Here is a 16,715-nt window from a genome sequence, read left to right on the forward strand (position 1 = left end):
AATTGAGGGGTACTTATGCCAGGTACTATGAATATAATGAGATTGTGTATACTTGATGGTTAAACTGTGATGTTGTTGATTTTGGCATGTATATTTGACATGCATACATAGAGTTGTATTTTTCTCATGCTAATTGATATTGGATGTCTCTATTTGATATTTAGAGCTTGAAATTACAGTTTGTCTTGATAAATTCATGTCCAGGCGATTTCTGTGGAAACGTTTATGCCTTTACTGATATACCTGAAAATCATGCTTATTTCTTATCTTATTGTGTTAGAGTTGAACATATTATTATTTGAACTACTTTTCCTTTTATGCCATTAGTATGTTGTTAGTGTTTTTGGTTGTTGAAAGTGAGCACCAGACTTTGCATACCTTGCCACTGCTTTCCCTGAGGTTAGGCTAGCTACTTACTGAGTACATAGGGTCGGTTGTTGTCACGACCCAAAATCTACTAGTTGTGATGGCACCTAACCCAACCCGCTAGGTAAGCTAATTAACATTATCCATTTTCAATTAACTTAATAAAATAATTAAACAAAGGAATTATCTGAATCTCATACATCCCCAAGGACTAGTAGTACGAATCATGAGCTTCTAAGAATAGAATTTACAAAGCTGATATGAAGTAAATACATCTTCTGTTTGAAAAGTACATAAACAGAGTTTTTATAAATCTAACGCTACCATGAACAAGAGGCAGCTACAATAGAAATGCAGGTACATCTTCAATTCCGACATCGTCGAGCACAGCAACAACAATAGCCAACATCTGCACACAATGTGCAGAAGTGTCGTATCAGTATAACCGACCCCATGTACTGAGTAAGTATCTTGTCTAACCTCGTCAAAGTAGTGACGAGACTTTGGTTAAAAGATGATCACTGATAAAACCTGTAATATAAACTAACAATAGAACTATACTACAGTACAACAGAATAGAGCACACGAAACGAATATACAAAGAAATAACGGAGTACTAGAAGAAAACACAATTCAACAGGTATCAATATCTCACCCAATTCTTTCCTTAGAGCGAAAGCCAATAAATCACAACAGTCACCTCAAAACTTTCATAATGTGAGAAATATATTCAAGACATCAAATCCAACGGCACGGCAACACCCTTCGTGCATTTATCTCATCCTCACCAATTATGCGTAAACAGTACCAATCAAATGACAGGAATGCCGATAATAGAAATACTAGTGTAGGAAATACGCATTTAGCTATGGAGGACGAAAATGTACATGAGAACATCAGTAACAAACTGAACAGTAAACATAAAGGTAATAATAATGATTAGGAAAAAGGGATGTAACTTAGACTGACTAACAAGGTGAAGGCATGAAAATAGATATGGCAAATAAGGAAGCGAACACATGATCTTTATAAATTAGCAAGTAGGGACATGAACGACTAGTATGGAAGAAGACCTACACTTAACTGCAACAAAATAGATGACATGGATGCAATCATAACAGCAGGAAATAAGCATGATATTGGAAAATTTAAGTAAATAAAAGGCATGGTAACATGACAACAAAGGTGATAAAGGATAAGACAGAACAGTAACAACATATCACATAAGAACCATGAACTCGATAACAACAACTCCAGGTAAAGACATAAAAATATCTGCAAGAAAGAGAAATCACAACATAATGCATGTCTCTCGTCCTCACTTGCCCGGAAACACCCTTCATTCCATGAACTCACCATAACATGAAAGCGTAATAATATCAATACAATGGCACAACATCACCCTTCATGCTTTTACTCACATAACATGGCACGACATCACCCTTCGTGCTTTTACTCACAATGATATGGCACTGCATCACCCTTCGTGCTTTTACTCACAATGATATGGCACTGCATCAACCTTCGTGCTTTTACTCACATAACATGGCACGACATCACCCTTCGTGCTTTTACTTTCAATAATATAACACAACATCACCCTTCGTGCTTTTACTCTTAATAATATAGCACGGTATCACCCTTCGTTCTTTACACTCTCCGTCACATGATAATGCGTAAACAAAGGCACGACATTACCCTCCGTGATTTACACTCTTCCTTACCAAGCATATGTATATCAATGACAAACAAGGCATGAAGCATATATAACGTCAAGGGGAGTGTTTAAACGAATATTTCAAATGAATCCCAATCACAACTTTCCAAGCCAACAATAGTTCAATAAACCCACAAAAACCTTTTTATTCAAGTATTCCAACAAATTTCACAAATGATCTACAACACAAGTATAGAATCTAGTATCTCAAGAATATCGGTCGTAGCAATATATTAATGATTATGAATATTGATGACTGAATTAAACACACCAATGTATTCTAAGAATTTCCATCAAATTGATCAAGTTATAATTTTCTAAGTCTTGATTTCTATCATTTAATATTATGTTCTTAGTTTCTAAGAGTCAAGTAAGGCATGAAGCAAGAGATCGTGAAATTCTACAACCATAAATGTAGCATAATCCACCACTCGAGCATGATTAACCCTGGCACAAACATATACACTCGTCACCTCATATATGTATCACCCCCGCATGTGGCAAACAATGACAAATAGGAGGAAAAATTCCCTCAACAAACTTAGAAAAAACACTTACCTCAATTCGTCTAATTCAATGCTCAATTTAGCTTTTCCTTTACCAATTCACCTTCGCTCGGCTTAATCTAGTCAAAGACGACTTAAACACATCACATAATGCAAGGGAAAATAACTTCAATTAATAAAGGTGTGATTTTTATTCAAATTCTAAAAAGTCAATAAAAGTCAACTCCCTAAGCCCACATCTCGGAACCCGATAAAATTTGCAAAACCCAAACACCCATTCTGGTACGAATTCAACCATACTAAAATTATCAAGTTCTGATACCAATTTGTCCTTCAAATCATCATTTTGCATTTTTGAAAGATTTTACAATTTTCCCGAAATTTTTCTTTAGATTCTCATGAATTTAATGTTAAATCAAATATATAATCATGAAATGTAGTTGGAAAATGATTAAAGGTACTTACCCAATGATTTGGTATGAAAATCCCTTCACAAAATCGCCTCTTGTCGGACCTAGGGTTCAAAATATACCCAAATGAAGCTAAGTCTCGGAATTCTCAGCACTTAACAGGTTGCAGATGTCGCATTTGCGACAGGGGGTTTGCAAATGCGACCCTCGCAAATCCGAACGATGTATCGCAAATGCGAACTGAAGGGCCTCCTGCTTTGGTCGCAATTTCGACCCTATACTTCGCAAATGCGAAGGCAGAAATTTCGCAAATACGGCAGAGTTCTTCGCAAATGCGAACTCTCCCCAGCAACCCATACTTCGCAAATGCGATGACTGCTTCGCAACTGCGGCTGTCATATTTGCGACCAATACATCGCAAATGCGATGATACCAGTACTAGCAAACAAAATTTATGAAGAATCAATCTGAAACTAATCTGAAACTCACCTGAGCCCTAGAGGCTCTAAACCAATCATGCACCCAGGTCTAGAAACATAACACAAACTTGCTCGCACGCTCAAATCATCAAAATAACTTTTAAAACAACGAATCAGACGCCAAAATGCATGAAGATCAACTAAACTTCAAGAACTTCTAGAATCGCAATCGAGCGTCCGAACCATATCAAATCAACTCCGGTTGACCTCAAATTTTGCACACAAGTCACATTTGACATTACATGCCTGATCCAACTTCCGAAATCGGATTCCAACCCCGATATCAAAAGGTCCACTTCCGGTCAAACTTCTCAAAAACCTTCAAATTTCTAACTTTTGCCAAACAACTCCAAAATGACCTACGGACCTCCAAATCTATTTTCGGACGATCTCCCAATACCAAAATTACCATACGGAGCTATTCCCAGACTCGGAATCCCAAAAGGACGTCGATAACATTGAAATGCACTTTAGCCCAAATAGATGAATTTCTTCCAAAATGCTAACTTTCACAATAGGCGTCAAAATGCTCCCGGGTTATTCAAAACCCAATCCGAACATACGCCCAAGTCCGAAATCATCATACAAACCTACTGGAACCTTCAAATCCCGATTCCGAGATCGTTTACCCAAAAATCTACCTTAGTCAATTCTTTCAACTTTGAGCTTGAATCTTGAAGTTCATCCTTCCAAATCGATTCCGGATAAATTGAAAACCAACACCGACGATTTACACAAGTCATAACACATCATGCGGAGATGCTCGAGCTCTCAAAACTCCGAGCGAAGTGCAGTTTCTCAAAATGACATGTCGGGTCGTTACATCCTCCACCACTTAAACATACGTTCGTCCTCGAACGTGCCAGGAGTCATTCTAAAGCCATCGAATCACAGTATAACCTTACTATGCATAAACCCGTGGTGATCCCGCGTCACCTTGCCCCATATAAACCTGCCAATACAACCTAACTAGAGAACCTTACTTTAACCTTGGCCCTTAACCCTTTAAACCCAAATCTCTAACACCCCGAATTTATTATAATCCCCAAATCTCACATCTACACACAATATAAGCCTGAACAAGTTGTATTAGGCCATAACCATAAACCAAGATGTAATCACATGATATACCACATCACTTCGACACTTACAGTAGGGACTGCTAACCACCATTACTGCCCAAAACAAATCTGGTGCTGGTAGCAACCTCCTATCGATTAGAACCTCGTTCAAAACCTTCATACCCTACCGATGATGAAAGAAACATGCATAACCGCTTAACCACTCATCTGATCAATAAGCCAAGAAACTCACTCGCCCGACCAGGCCATTGTCCACATCCTCAACAAAATATTATGTTATTCTTCCAAACCTTCCTCATCCCAATACAATAGCACAAATATCAGGTCTAGAAAATCATCTCAGCCAATATGAGCAGCCACACCGACAAGTATCAACAATAATCATATGGAGCCCCACACAACCCGGTTCTGTACACTAGCAAGTAATAATTCAGACATGACAGATAACAGTAAGAAAACTAAATAAGAAGACTACTAAGCAAGTTAAGCAGGCAGGGAAATTTTAGCATTTTACTATGAACTATTTTCAACTAGGTGAAAGCAAAATACACGAAATAGGAATAAGGAGTCACATTTCATCAGTGTACCATTGCGGCGTGCAACCCGATCCCATCATGCCAATCCACATAGGGTACCCATCGAGCCATAATACCAGGGTTCACTGATCACATGTGTGTCAACATCAAGCATAACAGAGTGCACGAAAATATAACTGTGGGAAAATTATTAGGAACTATGGTGCAATAAGCAAATCAACATCACGAAGTCCACCTCGCCCATAGTGCCATGAGGCCTAAACTGTACCACAATATATATGTGAAGAATCATGTAACCCTTACAACCCGTCACAGTATAAGAGAGAAACATATAACATAAACCAAGGCACGAATAACATCCATTTCGCCCGATGATATACATGTGGTAACAACTATGCAAGAACAAACAAATCAAATCCGATATAGAATACACATTCTCATTAGGCTTAAAAGCAACCCCCAAACCAATTTTCGATCATCCCCAACATGTAATAAACCTTCCAAAAGTCTATAGCAACCTTTCCATAACACCTACCATCAATTATCCAATCCTCTGCATTTCTTCACAACTCGCAATCAAGGAATAGTCTGCCGACAAGAACATTCAGTCTCTGAGCCTCACGAATACCAGAATCTTCATACCCAATCATAACACCGCTACTCAAATGGCTGATACGTGACTCATGCTCCATCATCTCACGAAAAAACACCCATAAGTCAAAACACATCGTACCTGCCAATAGGTGAACTCTCCCCCTATGGAAACACATGGTGCCAGCAAAACCTTAAACACCCAAAATCATCTGTATCTTCAAGAACTCATATACTCCCCTCTGAAACTATCTGCAACCTTGTACGTGCAACTTTTATACCCCACACGGTGCATCGCCTCTAACATGCTAACTCGCAATGCTACGAAAATCTCATAGTCAACTTTGAACCAAAAGCAAACTGAACACCTCATCAACCGAGAATCTTTCATTTAACTCAATCCAGGAGAACACCACCATACACAATATAGTTTCTACACCTGTAGTAAACACCAACCCCGGCCGTGGTCATAACCTTGATAAATTCTTCGGAACTCAGTATCACATAATCGAGCAATCAGAACCAATCGCCCCTAACTCAACTGGTCACGCAGGCTGCCAACCCGAAAGTAACTCAATCCGATATGACCGCCTTGAGGGAACTTCTTGGGAACCCGAAGCCATTTCTTGCATAACTCCAACATTGACATGTAGACCTTTCTTGACAAGGAAATACCGCAGATCCGATTACCATTCGCTACCGATTTCAAGTCTGCCCGTAGACAAATTCAAAAGTCCTTAAAGGCTACATAAAACCTGAAACTCGCTAGAACCTTCTCGATGATCACTCATCTTACTTTGATCTTAAAAACAGAGCTAATACGCGTCGAGCAACCCGTGTTTCACCAGCATATGCCCATTCAAGGAAATAACCAAGCAATCTCTCGGTCCGGAAACTGATACGGCCCATGATCCTACAATCTGATCTCCATTAGCAGACTCCACCACTTAGTTCGAAGCCATAGATCACCTCATCAGTAATCCAAAGTACCATATCTTCATAGCATGCCTCGATTTCGCATGACTATTTAGCTGAATACTTCAAAACTCATGCAATGCCGATCATAGAACACCCCGAACACTCTGCCAAGCGCTTACCCATCATTGCAGTAGTCAAACAACTTCCCCAAATGCTATGAAATGATTACATATGCACTCCACTAAATGGAAACCGTATATGAGACACACGATCCAAATCATCATGCAGGAGATGGCCCTCCGGTTATACTCAAATCGACACCTTAATCACAATAGTCTAGCCACCAGTCAATCTTCCCAAATCTGTGCTTACCAACCAGATATATTAACCCGCCTCATGCCTCAAATGAACGACTAGAAGATTTAACATTGCATATGCTTCTGATGCTAGACAACACATCGCGTTGATAATCAAGCATCCACAACCCATCGTAATCTATCTGCAGCATCACCGATCATTGGCGCATAGCGAATACTGAGTGCAAAACATCACATATGAGCGATTGGGAAGAGTCAGAGTCATAGATTTTAGGTTGAAACAAGGCCGCATGATAAGGAAAGAAGAAAGGGAAATTTTTCCTAAATGCCATGTAGCCTCCCAAAGATAGGTGTGGATGTCATCAAACCGATCTGCAGGACTCTACTAGACACTTGCTCATGACTCGTAGAACCTACGAACCTAGTACTCTGATACCACCTATCATGACCCAAAATCTACTAGTCGTGATGGCACCTAATCCAACCCGCTAGGTAAGCCAATTAACGATTATCCATTTTCAATTAACTTAATAAAACAATTAAACAAAGGAATTATATGAATCTTATACATCCCCAAGGACTGGTAGTATGAATCATGAGCTTCTAAGAATAGAATTTACAAAGCTAATATAAAGTAAATATATCTTCTGTTTGAAAAGTAAATAAACATAGTTTTTATAAATCTAAGGCACCATGAACAAGAGGCAGCTACAACAGAAACACAGGTACATCTTCAACTCCGACATCGCCGAGCACATCAACAACAACAACAGCCAACATCTGCACACAATGTGCAGAAGTGTAGTATCAGTACAACCGACCCCATGTACTGAGTAAGTATCTAGTCTAACCTCGTCGAAGTAGTGAGTGGCTTTGGTTAAAATGTGATCACTGATAAAACCTGTAATATAAACTAATAATAGAACTATACTACAGTACAACAGAATAGAGCACACGAAACGAATATACAAAGAAATAACGGAGTACTAGAAGAAAACACAATTCAAAAGGTATCAATATCTCACCCAATCCTTTCCTTAGAGCGAAAGCCAATAAATCACAACATTCACCTCAAAACTTTCATAACGAGAGAAATATATCCAAGACATCAAATCCAATGGCACGGCAATACCCTTCGTGCATTTATCTCATCCTCACCAATTATGCGTAAACAGTACCAACCAAATGATAGGAATGCCAATAATAGAAATAATAGTGTAGGAAATACGCATTTAGCTATGGAGGATGAGAATTTACATGAGAACATCAGTAACATACTAAACAGTAAACATAGAGGTAATAACAACGATTAGGACAAAGGGATGTAACTTCGACTGACTAACAAGGTGAAGGCATGAAAATAGATATAGCAAATAAGGAAGCGAACACATGATCTTTATAAATTAGTAAGTAGGGACATGAACGACTAGTATGGAAGAAGACCTACACTTAAGTGCAACAAAACAGATGACATGGATGCAATCATAATAGCAGGAAGTAAGCATGATATTGGCAAATTTCAGTAAATAGAAGGCATGGTGTAACGAACCGGTCGGTCGTTTCTACTTTTTTTTGTGTTATTCAGCTATATTATATTATATCGGGTTAGTTGGTTCTGGTCCGGAAGGAACTCGGAGTGAATTGAGACACTTAGTCTCTTAAGTAGAAACTTAAGTTAGAAAAGTCAACCGGATATTGACCTATGTATAAACGATCTCGGATTCAAATTCTGATGGATCAGTTAACTCCGTTAGGTGATTTTGGACTTAAGAGTGCATTTGGAATGTGATTTGGAGGTCCGTGGTAGAATTAGGCTTGAATTGGCGAAATTGGAAATTTGACGATTTCAGCCGGCAGTGAAAAATTTGATATCGGGGTCGGAATAGAATTCCGGAAGTTAGAGTAGGTTCGTAGAGTCATTTGTGACGTGTGTGAAAAATTTGAGGTTATTCAGACGTGGTTTGGTTAGTTTTGGCATCGGTTGCCGAATTTAGAAATTTAAAAGTTCTTAGGCTTGAATCCGACGGTAATTTGATGATTTGATGTTGTTTTGAGGGATTCGAAGGTTCGACTAAGTTTGTATGTTGATATATGACTTGTTGGTATTTTTGGTTGAGGTCCCGAGGGCCTCGGGGTAATTTTGGGTGGTTAACGGATTTGTTGAAGTTGGAAATTGCTGCTGGAGCTGTTGCTTCTGCTATTTCCGCACCTGCAGAAGAAAGGGTCGCAGGTGCGAGGCCGCTGGTGTGCATGGGGAATGCGCAGGTACGGGAGACGCTGGGTCAAGGCTGGGAACACAGGTGCAAAGAATTGGCCGCATCTGCGAGCCCGCAGGTGCGAGGCTTTGAGCGCCGATGCGGAGATAAGAAGTTTAGACTGGTTTCGCAAATGCGCACCTGGGACCGCAGATACGAGTCCGCAGGTGCGAGGAAGGGGTCCGCAGGTGCGGAATCTGGGTGATTAAGTGAGTTGTGCAGATGCGTCTTCTTAGACCGCAGGTGCGGTCGCGCGGGTACGAGAAAATGGCCGTATGTGAGAAAAACCTAGGCAGAAACCATAAATAGAACCCTTTGCGAATTTTGGTCATTCTTCACAATTTCAACTCGGTTTTTGGAGCTTTTGGGAGAGGTTTGAAGAGGGAATCAAGGGGATCTCGTTGAGGTAGTTACTTGATCCCTAATACTTGTATATATGGTGATTTCCCATTGTTTTAATCATGGTAATTTGTGGAAATGAGAGGTTAGGGCTTTGAATTTTTGGAGAGTAATTTAAGGATTTGAAGGACCAAACGATGTCGGATTTTGATGAATTTTGTATGGTTAGACTCGTGAGTGAATGAGTTTTCTAGTTTTGTAAATTTTGTCATATTTCGATATGTGGGCCCGGGGGCCGGGTTTGAGCCAATTTCGGGTTTTAGTCTAATTTTGTAGTTTTTTTGTGGAATTCATTTCATTAGCGCGTATTGATGGTATTGTACTGATTGTGAATAGATTTGGAGAATTTGGAGGCCGGGGCTTGAGGCAAGATCATTGCGAGTTAGAGATTTGACCGGTTTGAGGTAAGTAACGATTGTAAATCTGGTCCTGAGGGTATGAAACCCCAGATTTCGTATCATTCTACTATTTTTAGTGACGCACATGCTAGGTGACGCGCGTGTGGGCGTGCACTGTTGGGGATTTGTGACTTGGTCTGTCCCGTAGCAACTGTAAAGTTGCATACTTTGTTGAAACCATATGATACTTATATGTTTTAGAAAGAATTTCTATAAATTGGGCTGAATGCCATGTTTGGACCTTGCGCCAATGCTGTTTGGACCCTTAGGGGCTGTTTCTTACCATCCTCTCATTGTTTTCGATTGAAAATCTATACTCAGTCATGTTTATACTTGTTTACCGCATAACTCAATTTTATGACTCTATTTTGATGCACATAAATATTTTGGGCCGAATGCCCGTTTTTACTGAAATGCCCGAGTGGCTTGATTTGTAAGGATGAGTATGGATCGGGGCTGCCCGCCTGCAGCATACTTTATTATTATCGCACGTGAGTTGTCCGTGCAGATTATAGCGCTTGGGCTGAAGGAGCCCCTCCGGAGTCTGTACACACCCCCAGTGAGCGCAGGTACCTACTGAGTGCGAGTGCCGAGTGCTGAGTGACTAGGAGGCATGAGTGATTGTGAGGTATGCCCGAGTGGAAAGAGTGACTGTGAGGTTTGCCTGAGGGGCTGTATATGAGTGATGTTTTGCCCGAGGGGTTGTTTATGATATCATCATTTTTGCTCACTTTTGCATTGAGCCTTCGCTCGAAAAACTATTAAAAAAATATCTTTAAATGACTTTTACTAGAACTAGGTTTAAACGAGATGTTTGATTCAAATCCTGATTTTAAAAGCATGTGGTATTTTACTAAGATTTCCTGATATGGATGTTATATGCTTTATTGCTCGTCACTACTGCTCAGTCTTTATTTATTGTTGTTACTTACTGAGTTGGCATACTCACGTTACTCCCTGCACCTTGTGTGTAGATTCAGGTATAGCTGGACACGGTAGCGGTTATTGAGTGTTCTGGTTGCAGATCTTCTTGGAGATAGCAAGGTAGATGTTTGGCGATCGCAGCCCCTGCTTTTCTCCCTCTTATCTTCCTCTAGTTGTATTTAGCTATTTTCCAGGCTGAGTTAGTCTTGATATTGTTAGAAAGATTTTAGCAGATGCTCATGACTAGTGACACCCCGATGTCGGGCTTTTCTTTTCCGCACTTCTATTTTTCTTTGATTTGAACTCTTTAAATGGAGGTTTTATGTTAAATAACCTTGAAATTATCGTTAAAATGAAAATATCGGTTTGTTTTGGAAATGAGTCGGCTTGCCTAGGTCCACGATAGGCGCCATTATGACAGGGGTTAGTTTTGGGTCATGACAGATTGGTATCAGAGCCTAGGTTACATAGGTCTCACAAGTCATGAGTAGGTTTAGTAGAGTCTTGCGGATCGGTACGGAGACATCTGTACTTATCTTCGAGAGGCTGCAGAACCTTTAGGAAACTCCACATCCTTGAATTCTTGTCGTGTGAATCTGTTGATTCTAGTAACTAAACATCTGTTGTTTTATTCTCTCATAGATGGTGAGGACTCGTACTACCGGTTAGGAGGGCCAGCCACCAGTACCACCAGCCAGGGCCGCGAGAGGCCGAGGCCGCGGTAGAGGCCGTGGTAGGGGTAGAGGTGCAGCCCGTACAACAGCTGGGGCAGTACCTACAGATCCACCGGTTGTCCCATATCAGGACCAAGTTCCAGTTGTTGATGCACCAGCTCATGCACCATCTGTGCCTATTGTGATTCCAGGCCTTCAGGAGGCCCTAGCTCAGATTCTGACAGCGTGTGCTGGCCTTGCTCAGGCGGTCTCTATTTCGACGGCCGCAACCACTTCTCAGGCCAGAGGAGGCACTCAGACTCCCGTCGCTCGCACACCCGAGTAGGTTATTCAGGGACTTCAGATACCATAGGTACCACCAGCCCAGCCGGTTGCTGTAGCTCAAGATTATGTGGTTCCTGCTATGCCTGAGGATGATCAGCGCAGGTTGGAGAGGTTTGGGAGACTTCAGCCACCACCTTTCAGTGGTACAGAGAGAGAGGATGCTCAGGACTTTTTGGACAAGTGTCATAGGATACTCCGTACTGCTGGTATTTTGGAGACTTGTGGGGTCTCAGTCACTACCTTTCAGTTTTCTGGGACTGCACTCAGATGGTGGGAGACTTACGAGAGGCGTAGGCCTGTTGGCGCAGCACCCCTTACTTGGAAGCAGTTCTCCGTGGTCTTTTTGGAGAAGTTCGTGCCTCGATCCCGCCGAGAGGAGTTACGTAGACAGTTTGAGTGGCTCCGCAAGGGTGATATGTCTGTGACACAATATGAGATGCGGTTCTCTGAGTTGGCCCGTCATGCTATCTGGTTGGTTCCCACAGACAGAGAGAGGATCATGAGGTTTATTAATGGCCTCACTTATCAGCTACAGTTGCTCATGACCAGGGAACGGGTTTCAGGTGCTACCTTTGATGAGGTTGTCGACATTGCTCGGCAGATTGAGATGGTCCGTGGTCAGGATAGGGTTGAGAGGGAGGCCAAGAGGCCTCGTGGTCAGGGTAGATTCAGCGGTGCTCCTTTTGGGGGTCAGTTCCAGCACGATAGAGGTCGTCATTTCAGACAGGCTCAGTCAGCTCGGCCATTTCATCGGGGTGCATCATCTGGCCATGGTTCTCACAGTTCTCATCAGGGCCAATCATCACTTAGTGCCCTTCCAGTTCAGAGTTCGTCCCGTGCTCCACCTGTTCAGGGCTCTTCCATGCCAGGTTTTTCTACCAGTTATCCCGGTGCTAAGGGTTCCCTTCAGTTTCGGCCGCCAGCACCAGAGAGTTGTTTTGAGTGTGGGGATCTTGGGCATATGTGGAGGCAGTGTCCTCGTCTTCATGGAGGTCCATCTCAGTAGAGGAGTGAGCCTCCGACTACAGCACCAGCTACCTCACCACCCACCCAGTCAGCTCGGGGTGGAGGTCAGTCAGCTAGGGGTCGCCCTAGAGGGGGAGGCAGATCAGAGGGTGGTGAGGCCCGTTTCTATGCTCTCCCTACCAGACCAGATGCTATTGCTTCAGATGCTGTGATTACAGGTATTGTCTCAGTTTGTCACAGAGATGCCTCAGTATTATTTGACCCTGGTTCCACGTATTCATATGTTACCTCATATTTTGCCCATTTTCTGGATATGCCCCGTGAGTCCTTAGTTTCATCTGTACATGTATCTACTCCTGTGGGCGATACTATTATTGTGGACCGCGTATATTGGTCATGTGTGGTGACTATTGGGGGTTTGGAGACCCGAGTAAATCTATAGTTGCTTAGTATGGTTGACTTTGATGTGATATTGGGTATGGATTGGTTATCTCCATGTCATGCTGTTCTAGATTGTCACGCTAAGACGGTGACGTTGGCTATGCCGGGAATTCCGAGGGTTGAGTGGAGCGGTTCTATAGATTATGTACCAAGTAGGGTGATTTCATATTTGAAGGCTCAGCGCATGGTTGCCTATATTATTTGGCTTTTGTGAGGGATGTTAGTGCAGATACTCCTATCATTGATTCTGTTCCGGTGGTACGTGATTTTCCGGATGTATTTCCTGCAGACCTACCGGGCATGCCGCCTGACAGGGATATTGACTTTGGTATTGATTTGGTGCCGGGCACTTAGGCCATTTCTATTCCACCGTATCGTATGGCATCGGAGGAGTTGAAGCAATTGAAAGAACAACTTCAGGAACTCCTCGATAAGGGGTTTATTCGGCCTAGTGTGTCACCTTGGGGTGCACCCGTTCTATTTGTGAAAAAGAAGGATGGTTCCATGAGAATATGTATTGATTACAGGCAGTTGAACAAGGTCACAGTCAAGAACAAGTATCATTTGCCTCGTATTGATGATTTATTCGACGAGCTTCAGGGAGCGAGGGTGTCCTCCAAGATCGATTTGAGGTCCGGTTATCACCAACTGAAGATTCGGGATTCAAATATTCTCAAGACAGCTTTCAGGACCTGATATGGCCATTATGAGTTCTTGGTAATGTCTTTTGGGCTGACCAATGCCCCAGCAGCGTTCATGCATTTGATGAACAGTGTATTCCAGCCCTATTTGGGCTCATTCATCATTGTATTCATTTATGACATCCTGGTGTACTCCCGTAGCCAGGAAGAGAACGCTCAGTATTTGAGGGTTGTATTGCAGAGATTGAGAGAGGAGAAACTTTATGCAAAGTTCTCTAAATATGAGTTTTGGCTCAGTTCAGTAGCATTCTTGGGGAACGTGGTGTCCAGCGAGGGTATTCAGGTGGATCCGAAAAAGATAGAGGCGGTGCAGAGTTGGCCTAGACCATCATCAGCCACGGAGATTAGGAGTTTTCTTGGTTTGGCGGGTTACTACCGTCGATTTGTGGAGGGATTTTCATCTATTGCATCGCCCTTGACCAAATTGACCCAAAAGGGTTCTCCATTCAGGTGGTCGAATGAATGTGAGGAGAGCTTTCAGAAGCTCAAGACTGCTTTGACCACAGCTCCAGTGTTAGTTCTGCCATTAGCTTCAGGTTCTTACACCGTGTATTGTGATGCCTCGAGGATAGGCATTGGTTGTGTTTTGATGCAAGAGGGGTCGGGTGATTGCCTATGCCTCGCGGCAGTTGAAGACCCATGAGAAGAACTATCCTATCCATGATCTTGAGTTAGCAGCCATTGTTCACGCCTTGAAGATTTGGCGCCATTATTTGTATGGGATTCATTGTGAGATCTATACTGATCATCGGAGTCTGCAGTATCTGTTAAAGAAGAAGGATCTTAATTTGCGTCAGCGGAGATGGTTGGAGTTTCTCAAGGACTATGATATCACTATTTTTTACTATCCGGGGAAGGCCAATGTGGTGGCCGATGCTTTGAGTCGCCAGGCAGAGAGTTTGGGGAGTTTAGCATATCTTCCAGCAACAGAGAGACCTTTGGCATTGGATGTTCAGACCTTAGCGGTCCAGCTTGTCAGATTAGATATTTCAGAGCCTAGCCGGGTATTGGCTTGTGTGGTCTCCAGGTCTTCTCTTTATGACCGTATCAGGGAGCGTCAGTATGATGACCCCCACTTCCTCGTTCTTCAGGACAGGGTTCGGAGAGGTGATGCTAGGGATGTGACTATTGGTGATGACGGGGTGCTGAGATTGCAGGGCCGGATATGTGTGCCTAATGTAGATGGGCTTCGAGAGCTGATTATTGAGGAGGCCCACAACTCGCGGTATTCCATCCATCCTGGTGCCGTGAAGATGTACCAGGATTTGAGGCAGCACTATTGGTGGATGCGGATGAAGAAGGATATAGTTGGGTTTGTGGCTCGGTATCTAAACTGTCAGCAGGTTAAGTATGAGCATCAGAGACCGGGTGGCTTGCTTCAGAGATTAGAGATCCCAGAGTGAAAGTGGGAGTAGATCACTATGGACTTTGTAGTTGGGCTTCCACGGACTTCGAGGAAGTTCGACGCTATTTGGGTTATTGTGGATCGGCTAACCAAGTCCGCGCACTTCATTCCAGTTGGTACTACTTACTCTTCAAAGCGGTTGGCTGAGATTTACATCCGAGAGATCGTTCGCCTGCATGGTGTCCCAGTTTCCATCATTTCAGATAGGGGTACTCAGTTCACATCGCAGTTTTGGAGGGCCGTGCAGCGAGAGTTGGGTACTCAGGTTGAGTTAATCACGTCTTTTCACCCTCAGATGGACGGGCAGTCCGAGCGCACTATACAGATATTGGAGGACATGTTACGTGCTTGTGTCATTGACTTTGCGGGTTCATGGGACCAGTTTCTGCCACTCGCGGAGTTTGCATATAACAACAATTATTAGTCAAGTATTCAGATGGCTCCGTACGAGGCTTTGTATGGGAGGAGGTGTAGATCTCCTGTTGGATGGTTTGAGCCAGGTGAGGCTAGGCTCTTAGGTACAGACTTGGTCCAGGACGCATTAGATAAGGTGAAAGTGATTCAGAAGCGGCTTCGCACGGCGCAGTCTAGGCAGAAGAGCTACGCGGATAGGAAGGTCCGTGATGTGTCTTTTATGGTTGGGGAGAAGGCTTTGCTGAAGGTATCACCCATGAAGGGTGTTATGAGGTTTGGTAAGAGGGGTAAGTTGAGCCCCCGGTTCATTGGGCCTTTTGAGGTGCTTCAGATAATAGGGGATGTGGCTTATAAGGTTTCCTTGCCACCCAGCTTGTCGAGTGTGCATCCAGTGTTTCATGTTTCCATGCTCCGGAAGTATATTGGAGATCCGTCCCATGTTTTGGATTTCAGCACGGTTCAGTTGGAAGTTGATATGACTTATGATGTGGAGCCGGTGGCTATTTTGGATTGGCAGATTCGAAGGTTGAGGTCAAAGGATATAGTTTTAGTGAAGGTGCAATGGAGAGGTCAGCATGTGGAGGAGTCTACCTGGAAGACCGAGTGGGTGATGCGGAGCAGATATCCACGCCTATTTGAGACTCCAGGTATGTTTCTAGACCCGTTCGAGGACAAACGGATGTTTAAGAGGGGGAGGTTGTAACAACCCGGCCGGTCGTTTCGAGAGTTATAGCCCCGTTTTCCCCATTTCTACTTCTTTTTGTATTATTCAACTATATTATGTTATATCGGGTTAGTTGGTTCGGATCCGAAAGGAACTCGAAGTGAATTGAGACACTTAGACTCTTAAGTAGAAACTTAAGTTGGAAAAGTCAACCGGATGTTGACCTAT

This window comes from Nicotiana tomentosiformis, chromosome 11 (genome assembly GCF_000390325.3).
Source record: "Nicotiana tomentosiformis chromosome 11, ASM39032v3, whole genome shotgun sequence".
Taxonomy (NCBI): domain Eukaryota; kingdom Viridiplantae; phylum Streptophyta; class Magnoliopsida; order Solanales; family Solanaceae; genus Nicotiana; species Nicotiana tomentosiformis.